Source organism: Triticum urartu, chromosome 7 (assembly GCF_003073215.2).
Source record: "Triticum urartu cultivar G1812 chromosome 7, Tu2.1, whole genome shotgun sequence".
Taxonomy (NCBI): domain Eukaryota; kingdom Viridiplantae; phylum Streptophyta; class Magnoliopsida; order Poales; family Poaceae; genus Triticum; species Triticum urartu.
Window position 1 is genome coordinate 61,836,496 of NC_053028.1, and position 17,210 is coordinate 61,853,705.

A 17,210-nucleotide genomic window follows, 5' to 3' on the forward strand; every position below is an offset into this window, starting at 1 on the left:
TTCCAATTGACAAGTGTGTGAAATCAATGCGCGTGATATATATTCTTGGTGTGCCATGCCCCAATAATTCCAGATTGATAGAAGATGTAACATTATAGCAATTTTATGAAGTCTACATGTGTACTGGTGGGCTATAGTATTGCGAATGCGAAATTCTTTGGTGGATGTACTCCGTCCATTTCAAAATATAGTGCGTCCGCATTTTCCGAGGTCCAACTTTGACCATTAATTTAATCAATGAGACCGACTGCGGCAGGAGAAAAAATTATATAATTGAAAACTTGTTTTGAATACGAATTCACTGGTATAACTTTTGCTCCCGCCGCAGTCGGTCTTGTTGGCTAAATTTATGGTCAAAGTTGAAGGACCAGAATAGAGGAAGCACTATATTTTGGAACGGAGGGAGTATAATTTTGTGTCCTTTTATATCCTAAAGAAATATGATGGGGTTTGGTCTTAAGTTTATTACAGACATTGGACACTTGTCGCCGACAAACCTTCAACTTTTTTGGATCATATATTTTCTAGGATTCGATCATGCATTAATTTTATAAGAGTACATGAGGGCAATCATTTTCTCCTGGCAATGAAGAGTATCCATGCACTGTATTATATTTTGAAATATTTATAATTTTTAAGCCGCATATATTACATACATATTTTTCACTAAAGAACATCAGATAAATGACATAGTTTTCTATAAATTTTAGTAACGATCAAATAAAAAAAACAAAATTGCTTGGAATATGGATTCTAGCTAATTTCCACTGGCAATGCACAGTGTATATAAACATATATACTTGTGTGCACACATGCGATCTTTTCACGGAAGATATAGAGAGGGCCAGCTTAATTTTTTAAATTCACCAAAAGTAGAGAGATGTGTATAATTTTGGCAAAAATAGAGATCTGTATATTTATCATGCCTCGGAACAGGATTGAAGTACCGGGAAATTCCAAGCCTGCAGCCAATGGTATGAACCACGCCAACACCAGCCATATGCATGGCATGGGTGCTTCATGCAAAAAACTGTTATAACTAAAGTGACAAAATTGTACCGCCCAAATCTAAAACAAACACGCAAACTAATAATCCAATCTACGGCATTTTTTTTACAATAGACATCCTTGACTCTATCACACCTGCTGAAGAGAACGTGCCACCATCTCAAGAGTCGATGCAAAATTTATATTCTCCAAACAAGGACTCTAGGAAGCCTGCTGAAGACAAAGAAAATGATCATGAAGTTACATACTTGTGTGAAACCTGTAGTGCTCAGTACCATGCCAACGCCTTTTGGATATGCTGTGACACATGTGACCAGTGGTTCCATGGCAAATATGTGAACATAACTGCCACTAAAGCAAAACATCTCAAAGAATTCATGTGTGCTGATTGCATCGGCGAAGAGATCGGAGAGTAGGATATAATGTGTGCATGCTTCCTTTATTGTTGTGTATGCAGTTACCGGCCCTTTGTATGAAAAATGCTTAACTACGTACAAAGGTAGTGAGAGAGGCATTACATTCTTTTCGCATTTCGTTGGGATATATTAAAGAATTCATGTTACAATGTTAACCTGATAATGTAAGAGAAGTATGTTTTTTTTAAAATTAACCCAGATGAGCGCTTTTATGCTCTTTTAATATTTGTTTGCACCAATCTTGAAGAGCTCCGAGGCACTAATTGCTGCAAGAACAAACTTCCACTTGTGAGATGTAGTGTAGACGTGTATAACGTGGACTTAAAGCTCCTCAAATGTTAAAAATAGATTATGTGAGCTTTAGAGAAAAAATGAATGAATAATAGTAACATAAAATTATTAATAATGATAAAAACAATTCATCGAACAGTGACTATATGAGGAACAAATTTCTGCACAACGTGTGAAAAAGCTTGCAGGGCCTAGATCTTCACCGTCTCATCCACAGGGTAAACAGCATCGATCTGGAGTTCTGCAAGTGTGTAACAGGAAGGGAGCCTTGGAAGCTCATGTAGCGGCAGCTTGCCGGCCATCTGTGTACGCCAAGATAGCTAGCTCTCGGAGGCATTGGTCTCGACGGCAACAATTAGTTCATATATTCCATGTTCGATGCTAGCCGTAAGATCAACTCCTCCAATAGAATCTAGTAGTACACCTTGCATTACTATGGACTACGGTGCATATAAATGAATCATACAGATGTTTAAAGTCGTCTCCAAGATCGAATATTATTTCCCTCTCATAAGTCATAAGTCCGAACACATTCAGACATAAATGGGTGCCCAGCTCCTCAAAATCCAACCGTCTGAACAGTCCGGGCTCCCCAAATCGAGTCCATATGTGGAGAAGAAATATGGTTGTCTGAACTATCCGTCATGTTATCTCAAACACGCGGTCCCAACACAACAAATCCACCCTTGGACACACCATTCCCTTTTCCTGCCAGACCCTCCCCCTTCCCGCTCGTTTTCCCGTTGTAGCGGGATATTTCTTGCTGGAGCCCTCTTTTTTGAAATTTGATGAAGCCCACCTCGCTTTCGTCATGGCACATTTTCTCCTTCAGACTGTACTTCGACAAAGACAACCTAGGAGAAGACCCCCGCCAATCACCCCGCTCGCCCTCATCCTCCCCCCCCCCCCCCCCCCGGTGTCTGTGTTGATCCGCCAACGCCATCAAGGGGGACGAGGCATGTGCCGCCCAGGACGCCCCTCCAAGAAGGCAGACCCCATATCTGCTGAGCCATTGCCACGTTGTAACATATAGTTCAATCTCGTGCATGACCACGAAACAAAAATATAATGTCTTTTGTTGGGCATGCAACTGATACACCACCGTGTCCATTATTAACTCTTGAATCAACCAACCAAAGCATTTACCCTCCTATCCTTGCCAAAAAAATGCATGACTTGATGAAAATGAATGAACCACCCTCTCATACAATTTTCTGCAAAGCCATCTCTAGTGAAAGGAAATTCCCCGCATTTTTAATGTAAGGAAAATATTCCACCTAGACAGCCTTGACTGAACATACCAACTCTACCCCCATCCCGCTCACTCTCAACCCTCACTTTTATCACAAAATCCACGAACTCATGTTTTAAATGAGCCAGCGATCAATGCCACCGTGGGAGGCCAGCATCAAGGGGCAAAGGCGGCAACCGCCTTAGCTTAGTGCTAATTCAACCCGTGGTGACTAACTTAATTTAATTCCGTTGGTCACTAGCTAACTTAATTTAATTCCGTTCACTTGACGTCTCGCACACTAATTCTACCCATGACCAGTTCTGCTCTAGCCATTCTAAGTAAAACACAATGGTAGCATGCCCCCTTGAGAAGTTATGTCGGTAAAGTGTTTGATGAGGGAGAACCAAGACACACCTCCATTGTTGATGTCCCTCTCTTCTTCATTTGGTGCCTTTCATCAGCTGGCCCGATGAACAACCTAGATCCCATGATGGCGGAGCTGCACACCGGCGATGGCCGCTCGGCCCGGACGTGGCATTGACCCGTTGTCATCAAAGTTGAGTGCCAAGGGGCTACATAACCATGGTTCCCTGTCCCATGAGTCCCTCCATTGTGTGGCGGCCCTCTTGGCCATCTCGGCTTTACTGATGATGAGTGGGTGGTGCTAACCACGACAGGATGGGGGAATCGGGGTTGAGGCAGATGACGTGGATGAACTGATCGTGTCAGAGCTTGTTCATGAGCACGAGGTGGCGTGAAACACTAATTGTGTGGGGTGTAGTATTTTTGTTTGTGTATCTATTTATATATGCAAAAAAAACTCGTTGTTCTAGTTTCCACTAAAATGTTATATACTCTTGCTACTGTTATTATATGCATATAAGCACAAATATGTTTGATTATTATTTTGGAGCACATGCATAATTAAGATTAAAATCTAAAAAGCTATCTTGCGAGACACCTCTGTTAATTTCTCCACCAATCATCAATGGCTACACCATTCTATCTCATTTCATTTTACATAGATAGACGACATTGCTAAGCTGCAACGAAAACCAACAGTGTGTTATATGTAGTGTTCACACCGTACACACTCACAGTTGCATCACCGGAAGGCCAAAAATCTGTGAATGTACATGGAAAATAAACGTTATAGTGGACGTGTTGTGTAAACCCAATCCTTGGCATCTCCCGCTTGCCACCATCTCCATCTCCACCCAAAATCTGCACTCATCACATGTTTACAAGAATGAATTAAGGAGATGAGTGGTAAGGAACATGTGAGTGCATCTGGCAAGTGGGAACACATTAGCTTGGTTCTTTCATGCCCTATCTTGTTTTGATCCAGCTGAAAGGTTGGCATTATTCCTGTTCTTTCTAGCTGAAAGGTTGCTATCCAGCTAAAACCACCATGTTAGTTACTGAGTTCTTTCTATTGCTAAACGAAAGACTGACACGTTGTTTAATTTTCCGACCCAGGGGGTGGGGGAGGGGGGGCTCCAGGAACATTTGCACATAAATTTGTTCAGTCAAGATAGTGCATCATATCTCCAAATACTTCAAGGTCAATCTAAATGAAATTCAGAACTACATACGACAGAATTACCTGCACGGGAAGATCCTGAAATAATCTACATAAAATTCAGATTGGTTGAGCTACCTCGTGGTAGGACCAGAAAATCAATCCTTACTATGTCAGGCTCTTCCCTGTCATATCTTCCATTATCTGAACCACCGAGTTTCAGAAGAACATAATTATATGCCAGATCGCTCAATCCTGATGAAGAAAAATTCAATAGTTAATTGCATTAAAGTTTTCGATACAATAGTATGTTGTACAAAAATGAGTTAAATGAAGCACTACATGTTAGTATTATAAGATGTTACCGCTGTTCATACCAGGTAGTTTGGATGACCGTCTGTAGAAAAAAAAGTCTTAATTGCCAGATTTGCTGCCACTACAAGGTACTTCTTGAAATACACAGTAAATGCCATCTGATGTTTGCTAAGTGTAAATTCAGTCTTCTAATACTTTCACACAGTGAAGGCCATAATGTGGGATCGACATAGTAAAGGCCATAAGTGATTGCTTACTGTAATTAAATAATAAGGACAGGTAGCATTTAATACATATTGTTCCATGTCAGTCTTCTAATCCTATCACACACACACACACATGTAATATAATCATTCATGGAGTCGTAGCAAGAAGACAAGGGAGGGTGGGATCTGGGAGCGAAACCAAACCTGTTTGGGCTCAAAGCCGAGACGGCGCACGATAGGCTGCTGCACTTCCTCGTCATTCCAACTTCTTCGACATATATACCTCAGACATGATCCTGTAGGTGCCTTGGGATCACAAAACCACATGGAGTAGTTGGCGAAGCATACCCTTCTTGTCATCATATGCAGTCGAGCACAAAGACGACCTCACATGTAGTGTCGCCAAAAACGTGCTCCCCCTCACAAGCGCATCAAATTACCGCTACATTGAAATGTCGTCACCCTTGATCCTTGGCGGCTGCGGCGTAGAGGAACGTCCAGAGAGGTAATTCGAAGGCAGAGTCAGTGGCGCCGAGAGCGTTGCTGTGAGAGGATAGCAGGGGAGCGGCAGCGGTTGGAACCCTTGCCGGGTCGGGTGTGGGGGAGAGGGATGTGTGGGGCCAACTTCAGTCAGGGAGCGAACATTCAGGGTGAAAAAAACCGACTTGTGAGAGAACCCTATGTGGCGCTCTCCTCACGTGACAAGGAAGAAATGGTCTAGTCGGAATCGGGGAGATTGCTTATTTTTGTGGGATGGATGAAGTAGCGAATAGAGAATTGGATGAGTCGGTAGGAGGCGCGTAGGTGGGGATTACATGAGAGGGGAGGTCGAACGAGGAGGGCTGAAGGAGGTTGAGGGGAGATGGGGTTTATTTGGAAAAATGCGGTGGGTTGAAAATTAATGGGAAGGGTGCAACATACGCGGGAGCGGAGGTCAAACGGAACAAACGAAACAAGAAAAAAACATATGCGGTGAAAACAGAGATATGTGGGTGGGATTGAAGAAAAAATATCTACGGAAAGTTGTGATTATGATTCAATACTAGAGATGATGATAGATAATAAATAGCGTAGTGCGCGGGATTAGCTATTCATTATTCAGAAATATCTAGTTTTGTTTTAAAAGGTTATCGAGAAAAATCTTCTGTCTGTCTTTAGGAATGTGATATCACTTATATGTTGCGATGTCCAAATTTTGAATTACCCAGTATTTACATGATTTGTTTGAATCGACATCTGCCAAATCAAGAAGGAAAAAAATGAAAAGGAAGGTTGGGTGAATAGATCCGGGTTTTTGGTGGGAGGGAGAAAAAACCAACATGGAGCGTGGTGATATGTTGAGGTGAAATAAACCATGCATACCGACCTACCAACTCCCCTTTTAGGAGTGCAGATTTGGAAGGTTATCGAGAAAAAAATCTTTAGTATATCTTTTAGGAAGGTGACCTTACATATATAATGTTTCTAAATTCTTATTATTTACCTAATATTTACATGATTGAATTGAATCAGCACCTACCAAAGCAAGCATGAAAAAAATGAATCTAAAGGTTGGGTGGATCGATCCGTTTTTTAGTGGCAGTGAGAAAAAAATCAGCATGGAGGGGGCGGTGTTCACCAACTCCCCTTTTAGGAGTAGAGATGTAATAATAGAGATAATGATAGATAATAAATGTGATAGGATGTGGTATTATCTATTTCTTATTGAGGAATATCTTATTTTGATTTGGAAGGTTATTGAGAAAAATCTTCTCTTTGTCCTTTAGGAAGGTTATCTTACATATACGGTGCGATTTCGGAATTCTTAATTAGATAATATTTACATGGTTGAATTAAATTAGCACCTGTCAAAGAAGGCACGAACAAGTGAGGGGAGGATCAGGAAAATTGATTTGGTATCAAGAGGTAGCCAGAAAAACCAACATGGAGGGAGTGCTGGGCGGTGAGGCAAAAACAAAAACCATGGATACTATCCTGCCAACTGGCCTTGTAAAAGTAGAGATATTGAGAGCGCTTTGCGTTAAGGACTATGAACTCAAGATTCACGTGGTCTGGTTTAACCCTTCGGTCCGATGGACCAGACCTGGATGTTGGCACCTGTGGATTAACTGGATAGCCCACATAAACATTAGGGTCCACCGGGGACATAATGTTTCGACCCGAAATCCTATTCCGTGCCTTAAGCGCCGAATATAGGTATTTTGGTACAGGGTGCACACCCTCCCTGTACCCTAGGTTTCTATAGCGGGCCGGCCCATGTGCTCCTTCTCTGTTTCTATAAAAAGAAAAAAAGTGCGTGCTACCCAGGATTCAAACCCGCGACGCGGGTCTTAGGATTTCAACCCCATAACCACCCGACCAACTGATCTCAAGTATTACATAGTGGTTTCTTTGGCCTTTTCTTCATTCTTTCTTATTTTTCTCTGTCCCTTTTACATTTTTTTTCAAAGTCACGCACTTTTTTTTGTGAAAGAAATTCGTGAAACTTTTTCTTGATAGTAGATTCACTTTTTTGAATTCGATGGACTTTTTTCAAAACTAATGAACTTTTTCAAATTCAATGAACTTTTTCGAATTCGATGAACTTTTACAAGCTCGATGAACTTTTTTCAAAACCGATGAACTTTTTTGCAAACTAGATGAACATTTTTCAAAACCGATGAACTTGTTTTCAAATTTGATGAACTTTTTTTCTAATTTTCTGAACTTTTATGAAAATTCATGTACATTTTTTAATTCATGATTTTTTTCAATTTTTTCCCTTTTTTATTTTTCAATAACAAGGCTTTTTTGACAAGTGCTCGCAAGAAAAAAAAAGGCGACCAAGGAGCGGTCGAGCGAGCATCATTCAAGAGAATGGGCCACGGCCCACTAGGGGGGCGCGCGTGATCGCCAAGAAAGTGATCGGGCACTGAAGGTGCCAACGAAGAGGTCTCCCTTTCGACCATAGGGTCGAACCACTCACTATTAGTCATGACATCATAGCCGCCGCCAGCCAAGCACCTGCAATTTTCGCCGCGCCAACGCACACACCTCAGCTTGCGTCGCCGCACCGGCGACGTGTCCGTCTCGGCATCATCCATGGCACCATGTCGCACCGCCCTCCAGGCAACTCATACCGCGGCTCCGCACCACAGCCACATCCACGCTGGCCATTCTTGACTGCTAGAGTGAGCGCTCAGCAAGCCGGTGCTTGCCTTGCAGCTCATGATGCGAGACGGCTACACGTCTGTCTTGTCATTGTCTGCGACACCATAGCTACTGCCACGCCGCTACATGCTGCTGCTTGAGGCATGAGAGCATCTACAACTGGAGTCCTCATATATCCGCCCCAAACGATCGGGCATCTTGCCTAGTACATCCCAAACACAAAATTGCGACCCAACTAGACTTGTCAAATCTAGCCCAAATACAAGGACTGACCGGCACTTCCCATAGCAAACACATATCTCGGGCGGATATGAAGATGTCCAGACATGTACATCGCTTAGGACAGACCGCAAGGGTCCATGCAGACAAAAGCGTAAACCAGTGGTCTTACGTGTGCCTGCTTAGTTCATCGATGAGGACGCATTGGCGTCGTGTGGTGCCGCTCTAGCATGCCATGTGAGGATACATGTCCGGCTATGTAAGCCAGACGGCAAAAGCCCAACCATAGACCGCCTCCATTTCTTCCCCCTCCTCCCCTCCACCGCCATGACATTCAATCCATCCATCAGCCGCTAACCACTAGTTACAACATGCTGACTCTCGAGCGGCAGTTGTAGCTGCTAGAGGAGATCCAGGGCAGGCGCGAAGATCGTATCACATCTAGCCTGCCTCTGGATTCAGTGTAACCCGAGGCGGAGGAGGTGGAGGCAAAGAAGGAGGATGTGGTCATAGAGGAGGAGGTGGAGGAGGACTCAGAGGAGGCGCATCAGGCAGATTTGGCATCTACCGGCTTCGCCATGGTCGACGCCCGGAGTTCGAGGTGGCCCCGACAAAGGAGGCAACGGATCATCATGCCATTCTTCACTCCCGAGGAGGAACCGAAGGTTCGCCCAGCTGCCAATGACCATAACGACGGCGACCCCAACATCAATTTCATCCACATATCTGACGAGAAGGATGAGTAGTGTAGATGGTAGTTGGTAGTACAAAGATCTTGCTTTTTTGGATGGTTTTGTATGAAAATGCTAATTGAGAAATGCCTACTATGGTTGTTGGAGTTGTCATGTGGGGTCTGACCGGTCACTATCCACGGACGTGGCCGGGCGTGTTCGGGGGCGTTCGGCAACTCAAATTAGGTATCCGTCATTGTAGATGCTCTAACGAAGTGATACGTCTCCAGCGTATCTATAATTTTTTATTGCTCCATGCTATGATATTATCTATTTTGGATGTCAATGGGATTTATTTTACACTTTTATATCATTTTTGGGACTAACCTACTAACTTTAGGCCCATCCCAAATTCCTGTTTTTTTGCCTATTTTAGGGTTTCGAAGAAAAGGAATATCAAACGGAGTCCAAACGGAATGAAACCTTCGTGAACGTGATTTTCTCAACAAACGGGATCCAGGAGACTTGGAGTGGGCGTCAAGAAACAACGGAGGAAGCCACGAGGCAGGGGGTGCGCCTACCCCCTATGCGCGCCCTCCACCCTCGTGGGCCCTCCGTTGCTCCACCGACGTACTTCTTCCTCCTATATATATATCCACATATCCCCCCAAACATCCAGGAGCACCACGAAAACCTAATTCCACCACCGCAACCTTCTGTACTCGAGAGATCCCATCTTGGGGCCTTTTCCGGAGCTCCGCCAGGGGGGGGGGCACTGATCACTGAGGGCCTCTACATCAACTCCATGGCCTCTCCGGTGATGTGTGAATAGTTTACTTTAGACCTATGGGTCCGTAGTTATTGGCTAGATGACTTCTTGTCTCTCTTTGGATCTCAATACAAAGTTCTCCTCGATCTTCTTAGAGATCTATTCAATGTAATCTTCTTTTGCGGTGTGTTTGTCGAGATCCGATGAATTGTGGGTTTATGATCCAGATTATCTATGAACAATATTTGATTCTCCTCTGAATTCTTTTATGTATGATCGGTTTATCTTTGCAAGTCTCTTCGAATTATCAGTTTGGTTTGGCCTACTAGATTCATCTTTCTTGCAATGGAAGAAGTGCTTAGCATTGGGTTCAATCTTGCGGTGCCTGATCCCAGTGACAGAAAGGGAACCGACACGTATTGTATTGTTGCCATCAAGGATAAAAAGATTGGGTTTATATCATATTGCATGAGTTTATCCCTCTACATCATGTCATCTTCCTTAAAGCATTACTCTCTTCTTATGAACTTAATACTCTAGATGCATGCTGGATAGCGGTCGATGTGTGGAGTAATAGTAGTAGATGCAGAATCGTTTCGGTCTACTTGTCGCGGACGTGCACTACAAAAAAAGAGACATCCATGACATTTTGGGCCGAACGAAAAAAAATTATGTCATACATATGACACTTCTATGACGATAATTGTGACAAAACCTGGTATCATCATAGATGTGGTGGGCTCCTACTTCTATGACGAAAAATCATGATAGAAAATGGGCTTTTCGTCCTGGGCGGGCCGGAGACGCAGCTGCATGACATTCTTTGGGCCGTCCATGACGGAAAAAACCATGGTAGAAGCGAGGGGGAGGAAATTTTCGGGGAGTTACCAGTTACGGTGGGAGGTCAGGGGCCGAGCGATGTGCGTTTCTCTCGTACACGTACGCGCGTGTGTGCGAGGCGTTGGCTCGAACTGAACCCGAGCGAGGCGTTGGGCTCTAACTGAACCTGAGCGATTGCATTGCAGGCTACGAGTTACCGAACCCGAGCGATCGATCGATGGTTGTTAACTAAACCCGATCGAGCGATTCCTTCTCTACTGCTGCTAACTGAAGCCGATCGATGTTGCCTCTAGGATGAACAATGAGCGTTGCGGGGGGGGTGGTGGATGAACAGTGAGCGGTGGAGTTGCCTCTGGATGAACAGGACCCCGTGGTGTGGTGGAGGGCTAGATGAACAGTAGACGGTGGAGGGGTGCCCGTGGAGGGGTGGTTGAACAGGACCCCGTGGTGTGGAGGGTTGGATGAACAGTATACAGTGGAGGGGTGCCCATGGAGGGGTGGTTGAACAGTAGCCGGTGGAGTAGCGCGCGGTGGAGGCTGGATGAACAGGAGCTTGTGGAGGCTGGAGGAGGTCGACGGTGGAGATGAACAGTATCCCGTGGAGTCCCATTTTGCGGTACGCCACACCCCTCACGATGAACAGGACCCCTGTTTCGACCATAGGAGGTCCATTTTGTCCGTTTTGCGGTACGCCACACCCTTCCCGATGAACAGGACCACCGTTTCAACTGTAGGAGGTCTGTTTCGTCCGTTTTGCGGTACGCGACACCCCTCCTTGTCAACAGGACCCCCGTTTCGACCGTAGGAGGTCTGTTTCCTTCGTTTTGCAGTACGCCATGCCAGACCCCTCCCGATCAACAGGACCCCGTTCCGAACGTCGGAGGTCTGTTTCCTCCATTGTGCGGTACGCCAGGCCTCGTTTCCATCGCCGGTTCCGTCCAAGCCCTCCCGATGAACACGACCACACATTCCGTTCCGACCAAGCCGGTTGGCTCCCACCCGTTCCGTTGCCTCCCGATGAACACGATGCATTCCGTTGCCTCCCCATGAACACGACGCATTCCATTGCCTCCCCATGAACACGACGACGACGTTGTTTCTCTGTTCCGACCCAGCCATGTACACGAGCCCTGGCCGTACGTATGCACGAGTAGGCGTTCGATACCCCGCCCGTATGCACTTCCTTGCCTGCGAAGATGCAGCTGGTGGGTCCCAGCAGTCAGGGGGGCGAATCGTTTTTTTGCCCGGACGCAATTCCTTGCATGTGAAGATGTAGTTGGTGAGCCCAGCAGTCAGGGGTAAACGTTTTTTTCACGAAATACGGTGGCCCGTCCGGTGGGTCCCCGCTGTCAGGTGGAGGAATAGTTATTTTGCACGTAATATGGAGGCACTTCCTTGCTGCGGCCGGGGACCCAGCTGTCAGCCTCTCCACGTACAGTCCACGTCCGATGGAAGTCGTTCCTTAACCACGTTGACCACGCCGCGCCGAGAGCACCAGGGCGGTGGACGACGGCGAGGCCTACGAAGGGGACGACGCGGAGCCGGGGAAGACGCGACAGTGGATGCCCACACGTAGAGGAGTACGAGGGTTCACTAGTTCGCTGTGGTGTGAGGCTACCGTCGGCGCAGAATAACAGGGGGTGGCAGTCATTGACCACGTTGACCAGACCGCGCCGAGAGCACCGGGGCAGTGGACGACGGCGAGGCCGATAGGAAGGGAATGAAACGGAGGCAGGGAAGACTCGGCAGTTGTTTCCCACGCGGAGGGTAGTACGACTGTACGAGGGTTTACTGGTTTGTGTGCCGTCGCCGGAGAATAACAACAGGTGTGGGTGAGTAGAGGGATGGCTAGGCCAGCGATGGGAGTACGGTGAGGCGGTGAGGCCTACGCGGCAGCACAGCCGGCCGCGGGGAGGAGGGAGCAGGCAGTCCCGCCGGCGCTTGTTTGAGCGGCTGGAGCAGGAAGAGCAGAGATTGAAGAAGCACGATGGCCGTTTGATGGACATCCAACAGTCACTGCTTGTGCGTCAACCTTTTTTTTATGAAAGCCTCAAATCTGTGGAAAACAGCATACAACCCATCTGCCATTATTTCTAATAATTTACATCCCATTTGCTAATTCTTAAGATTTTTTTGGAGCCCATATTCTTTTTGTTAGCATTACATCCCATATTGTGGCCACGGTTAAAAAATTATACGAAATTTTGCATATTTCGGTGCGGTCCGAACTGTTTTTAATCCCGAAATTTCGACTCACATTCAAACTGATTTTAAAAATAAATGTATATCAATATAAAATCCAACAAATTCTCCACGCATAAAAATTAATGTAATTTAAAATCTGGAAATGAAAAAAAATATTTGAAACTAATTGCCGGTTTGATGTGTGTTAAATATGTGCAGCCCATTTCTCATTACTGATGGGCCATCTTCTCGGCCAGCCGAATGAAAGCTCTCCTCGTCTTGAAAGATTTGCAGCCCAACAGGCCTGACAGAGCGACTTACTTGGCAAATCACAAAAAAACTGGGTTGTGGCCACGGACCCAGCTGTCAGCCTCTCCACGTACAATAATCTTCCGATGGAAGTTGTTCCTTGACCACGTTGACCATGCCGCGCGAAGAGCACCACGGTGGTGGACGACGGCGAGGCCTAGGAAGGGGACGACGCGGAGCCGGGGAAGACGCGGCAGTGGAAGCCCGCGCGGAGAGGAGTACGAGGGTTCACTGGTTCCGTTGCGGTGTGAGGCTGTCGTCGCCACAGGGCCTGGCCAGCAGTGGGTATAGTAGGGGGCAGTGAGGCCTCCGCGGCAGCACAGCCGACCACGGGAGGCAGGAGCATGCGGCACGACCGGCGCTGCTTTGGGCGGCTGGAGCATGAAGACCAGAGGTTGAAGAAGCACTACGGCCGTTGGATGGACATCGTACGTTCACTGGAGCTAGAATCGTTCATATTGACTAAGTTGACAAAGCCCTTCGTCCCCGTCAACTTAGTAGGCCCACAAGTCAGCCTCCCACCAAGGTGGGTCCCTGCTAGCTGGGGGAGTATTCATTTTTTTATGCGTAATTAGGAGGCACTTCCGATGGGTCCGAGCTGACAGCGGGGGGAACGTTTTTTTCACGAAATACGGTGGCCCGTCAGGTGGGTCCCAGCAGTCAGGGGGAATTTTATTTTTTTTTGCAAAATACGATGGCCTGTCCAGTGGGTCCCTGCTGCCAGTTGGAGGAATCATTATTTTTCGTGTAATAAGGAGGCACTTACTTGCTGTGGCCGTGGACCCAGCTGAGACTCTCCACGTATAGTATACTTCCGATGGAAGTCGTTCCTTGACCACGTTGACCTCGCCACGTTCCGTTGCATGCATGTGTCCATGGGCGTGGTGCGTCCCCACTGTCAGCCTCTCACGTACAGTCATCTTCCGATGACTCTCGGTTGTTGACCAGGTTGACCACACCGTGCCGAGCGCACCCAGACTGGAACGACCTGGAGATGGAGAAGAAGGGGCAGTGGAGTCGCAGATGGAGAGGAGTGGGAAACTTCACTGCTTCGGGTGCGTGGCAGCACAGTCGCGGTGCCGCCCACGGGAGACAGGAGCAAGAACAGAGATTGAAGAAGGAGCACGGTTGTTGGATTAAAATCCAACGGTCCAGCTGCTAGAATCATTTGTTGATTAAGTTGACAAAGCCGTGCGTACACGTCCGCTTAGTAGGCCCACAAGTCAGTCACCAAATCTGACGGGTCCCAGCTGTCAACGGGATGAATAATTTTTTTTCACAAAACAAGGAGGCACTTCCTTCCATGCGAAGATACAGCCGGTGGGTCCCAGCTGTCAGGTGGAGGAAACATTTTTTTCAGCTTAATAAAGAGGAACTTTCCTTGCATGCGACCATGGACCTCGTGGGTCCCAGCCGTCAGGCTCTCCACGTGTAGTCCTCTTCCGATGACTCTCGTTTGTTGACCACGCTGCACCGAACGCAGCGAGGCGGTGAACGACGGCGAGGCTCTGGACGGGAACGACTCGGAGATGGGAAAACGCGGCAGTGGAGTCGCAAATTGAGAGGAGGAGAAGGGTTATAGCTGGTTCTGTTGCGGCGTGGGGCTATAGTCTGTGGAGAATAACAGGAGGTGTCGAGGGGTGGAGGGATAGCCTAGCCGGCGGTGGGGTAGCGATTCACAGCGATGCATGCTAAGCAGAGCCGCTAGCCACCGGAGGCCGGACCAGGCGGTCCTGGCGACGCTGGAGGAAGAAGACGAGTGATTGAAGGTGCATGCCGGCCGTTGGATATAAATCCAATGGCCGTGGATAACACGATCATTTGTTGACCAAGTTGACAACGCCCTGCGTAGGCTTCGACCTATTGGCCCACATGTCAGCCTGCAAAAATGTGGCATATATTTAACCCATGTTTTCTAGAATGTACAGTTCATTTGCTGGGCTGGGTGAACAAATAATTTCGCGTCAATCAGGCCCATTTATATTTTCTAAGAAATCCCAGCCCATTTGGACATCCTTGAAATACACGTATTAGGTGGGCTTGTTATATGTATAATGTTATGTTAGAAGGAGCAATTAATATCAAAGAATAAACCGGAGAGGCACATTTTATATATATATAATTAAGAAATTAGCGAGTTATTGCTCAAAATAAAAATGAGCGTGTTATTATTAAATTGGTCCTTAAAATCTTCGCAAGCTTTTGTACGCAATCACCAGGATTTTCCTTGCCTGTGAATCAAAAACAACCAGGATTTTCCTTGCCAACTTCCGTTAAACATTTACTTTTATAAGTTAATAACACGTGGGATGTTTTTATAATGTATATATAAGTCTCTATAAAATATACGATAATAGTAATAATATAAATCTTTCCCTAATAATAAAGCACGGATTGACTCTTTGGGTTCACCGTCACAATACACTTCTTTCCATGAATTTACGCTTTCAATTTTTTTCCGTTAGTTTTGATCAACGGTCCGTCCAATTGCTGCGAGGCGGTACTAAAAACTCTGTCCATCCAATTGGTCCACGTCCACATTCTCTTATTGGGTCTGCACGCATGTTTCGGCCTGCAGGCACGCTTCCGTATCTGTACCTTACCTGATTTTCACACATGTACTCGGAGTAATCCCACCTCGATTGCTTACATGAAAGTCTACCAGTTTTTATACCTCGAAAAATTGCATATCAACAATGAGCCTCTTGAATCAACAAACAGAGAATGAGAACGAAGGGAAATTGTACAACAAAACGGCACTCCGGCGCGAAGCTGTTCAGTCCGGCGCTCGGCCGGGTGAGGAAGTGGAGGCGCAGCGCGCAGATGCCTATGACACAGCCTATTCCACACGCTGGCCACCTCTACACCACACACGACATGGGCACGAGCGTGGCGGCACGGTGGCTTCAGGCTCGTGGTGGACCGGATCCAGCGAGGGGAAGGTCGTATCCGTCGGCTTGGAGAGGGAGGTGTGGAGGAGCACGCGGGACAAAGGGCGGAGGAGGATGGAGGCGGAATGCCGAGGTCGGGCTGTGGACTCGGAGTGGAGGAGCCACGGAGAGGCCCGGGAGCCACCACGGCAGCCACGAGAGCGAGATGGGCCTGGCCATGCTCGGCGGTCGTCAGCCAACTTTGTGTTTCTGTGCTGATGATCCCTGACTATCTGCTGCCCGGGGTCGGCTACATGCTGTTATCTCAGTTTGCTTGGTAGTTTCATTCTTGCTTAAGATTAGAGCTAGCGGTGTAGATGCAGATGGACATTGGAGGTACAATGTTGGCACTGACGACTTGGATAAAGATATTTTTGTATGCACTCCGAGAGGGTCAGTCTATATACACTTAAATTTTCACATTCAGTTTCCTTCAGTTAGACGACAGCAAGGAGATAATGCACTCCTTTTTTCTGAAAAAATATCATAAGGGACATCTTTTGGAAGAATGACGAGCCATGTTGGTCGTAGTTGGAGTGAAAGAATTACTACTTTTTTGTGCCAAATAATCAAATATAACACTGGTTCAGAAAAAAACCGAAACCATGGAAAATGTTGTTATTGGATGTCAGTGTGCATCATATATCCTCTTGGCCATGCCGGTCCTAACAGCAACAACTTTCTTCAGGATGGTGATGCTCATATTGTCAATCATTCTCACTGTGGTGCCTGAGACAAAAACTCCTACGGAAGTTTTGTAATTTATGATGTTATTACACCGGAGCACATGTAATGACAGACCCGGTAAGAAGAATAGAACGTAAGTGTGTGCCATATTTTTTCCCCTTTGCAACGCACGAGCCCTTTTGCTAGTATATATAATGTGGTTAGAAGGGAAACATAAATTGGACACAACATTACTTTTATAAGAGACCTGCGTTTTATACCCCACAGTAGGCATACTAACAAATTCACACACAAATACAACAGAAAAGGTAAACATTCATATCAAACTCAGGTTCACAGGACACGTTCATATTCATAGACAATATTCATAAACTCAAAAGATTCAGATATACACAAGCTCAGCATATCTATGCATCCAAATGATTGATAGATCACACGACAATATTCATACATAATTCA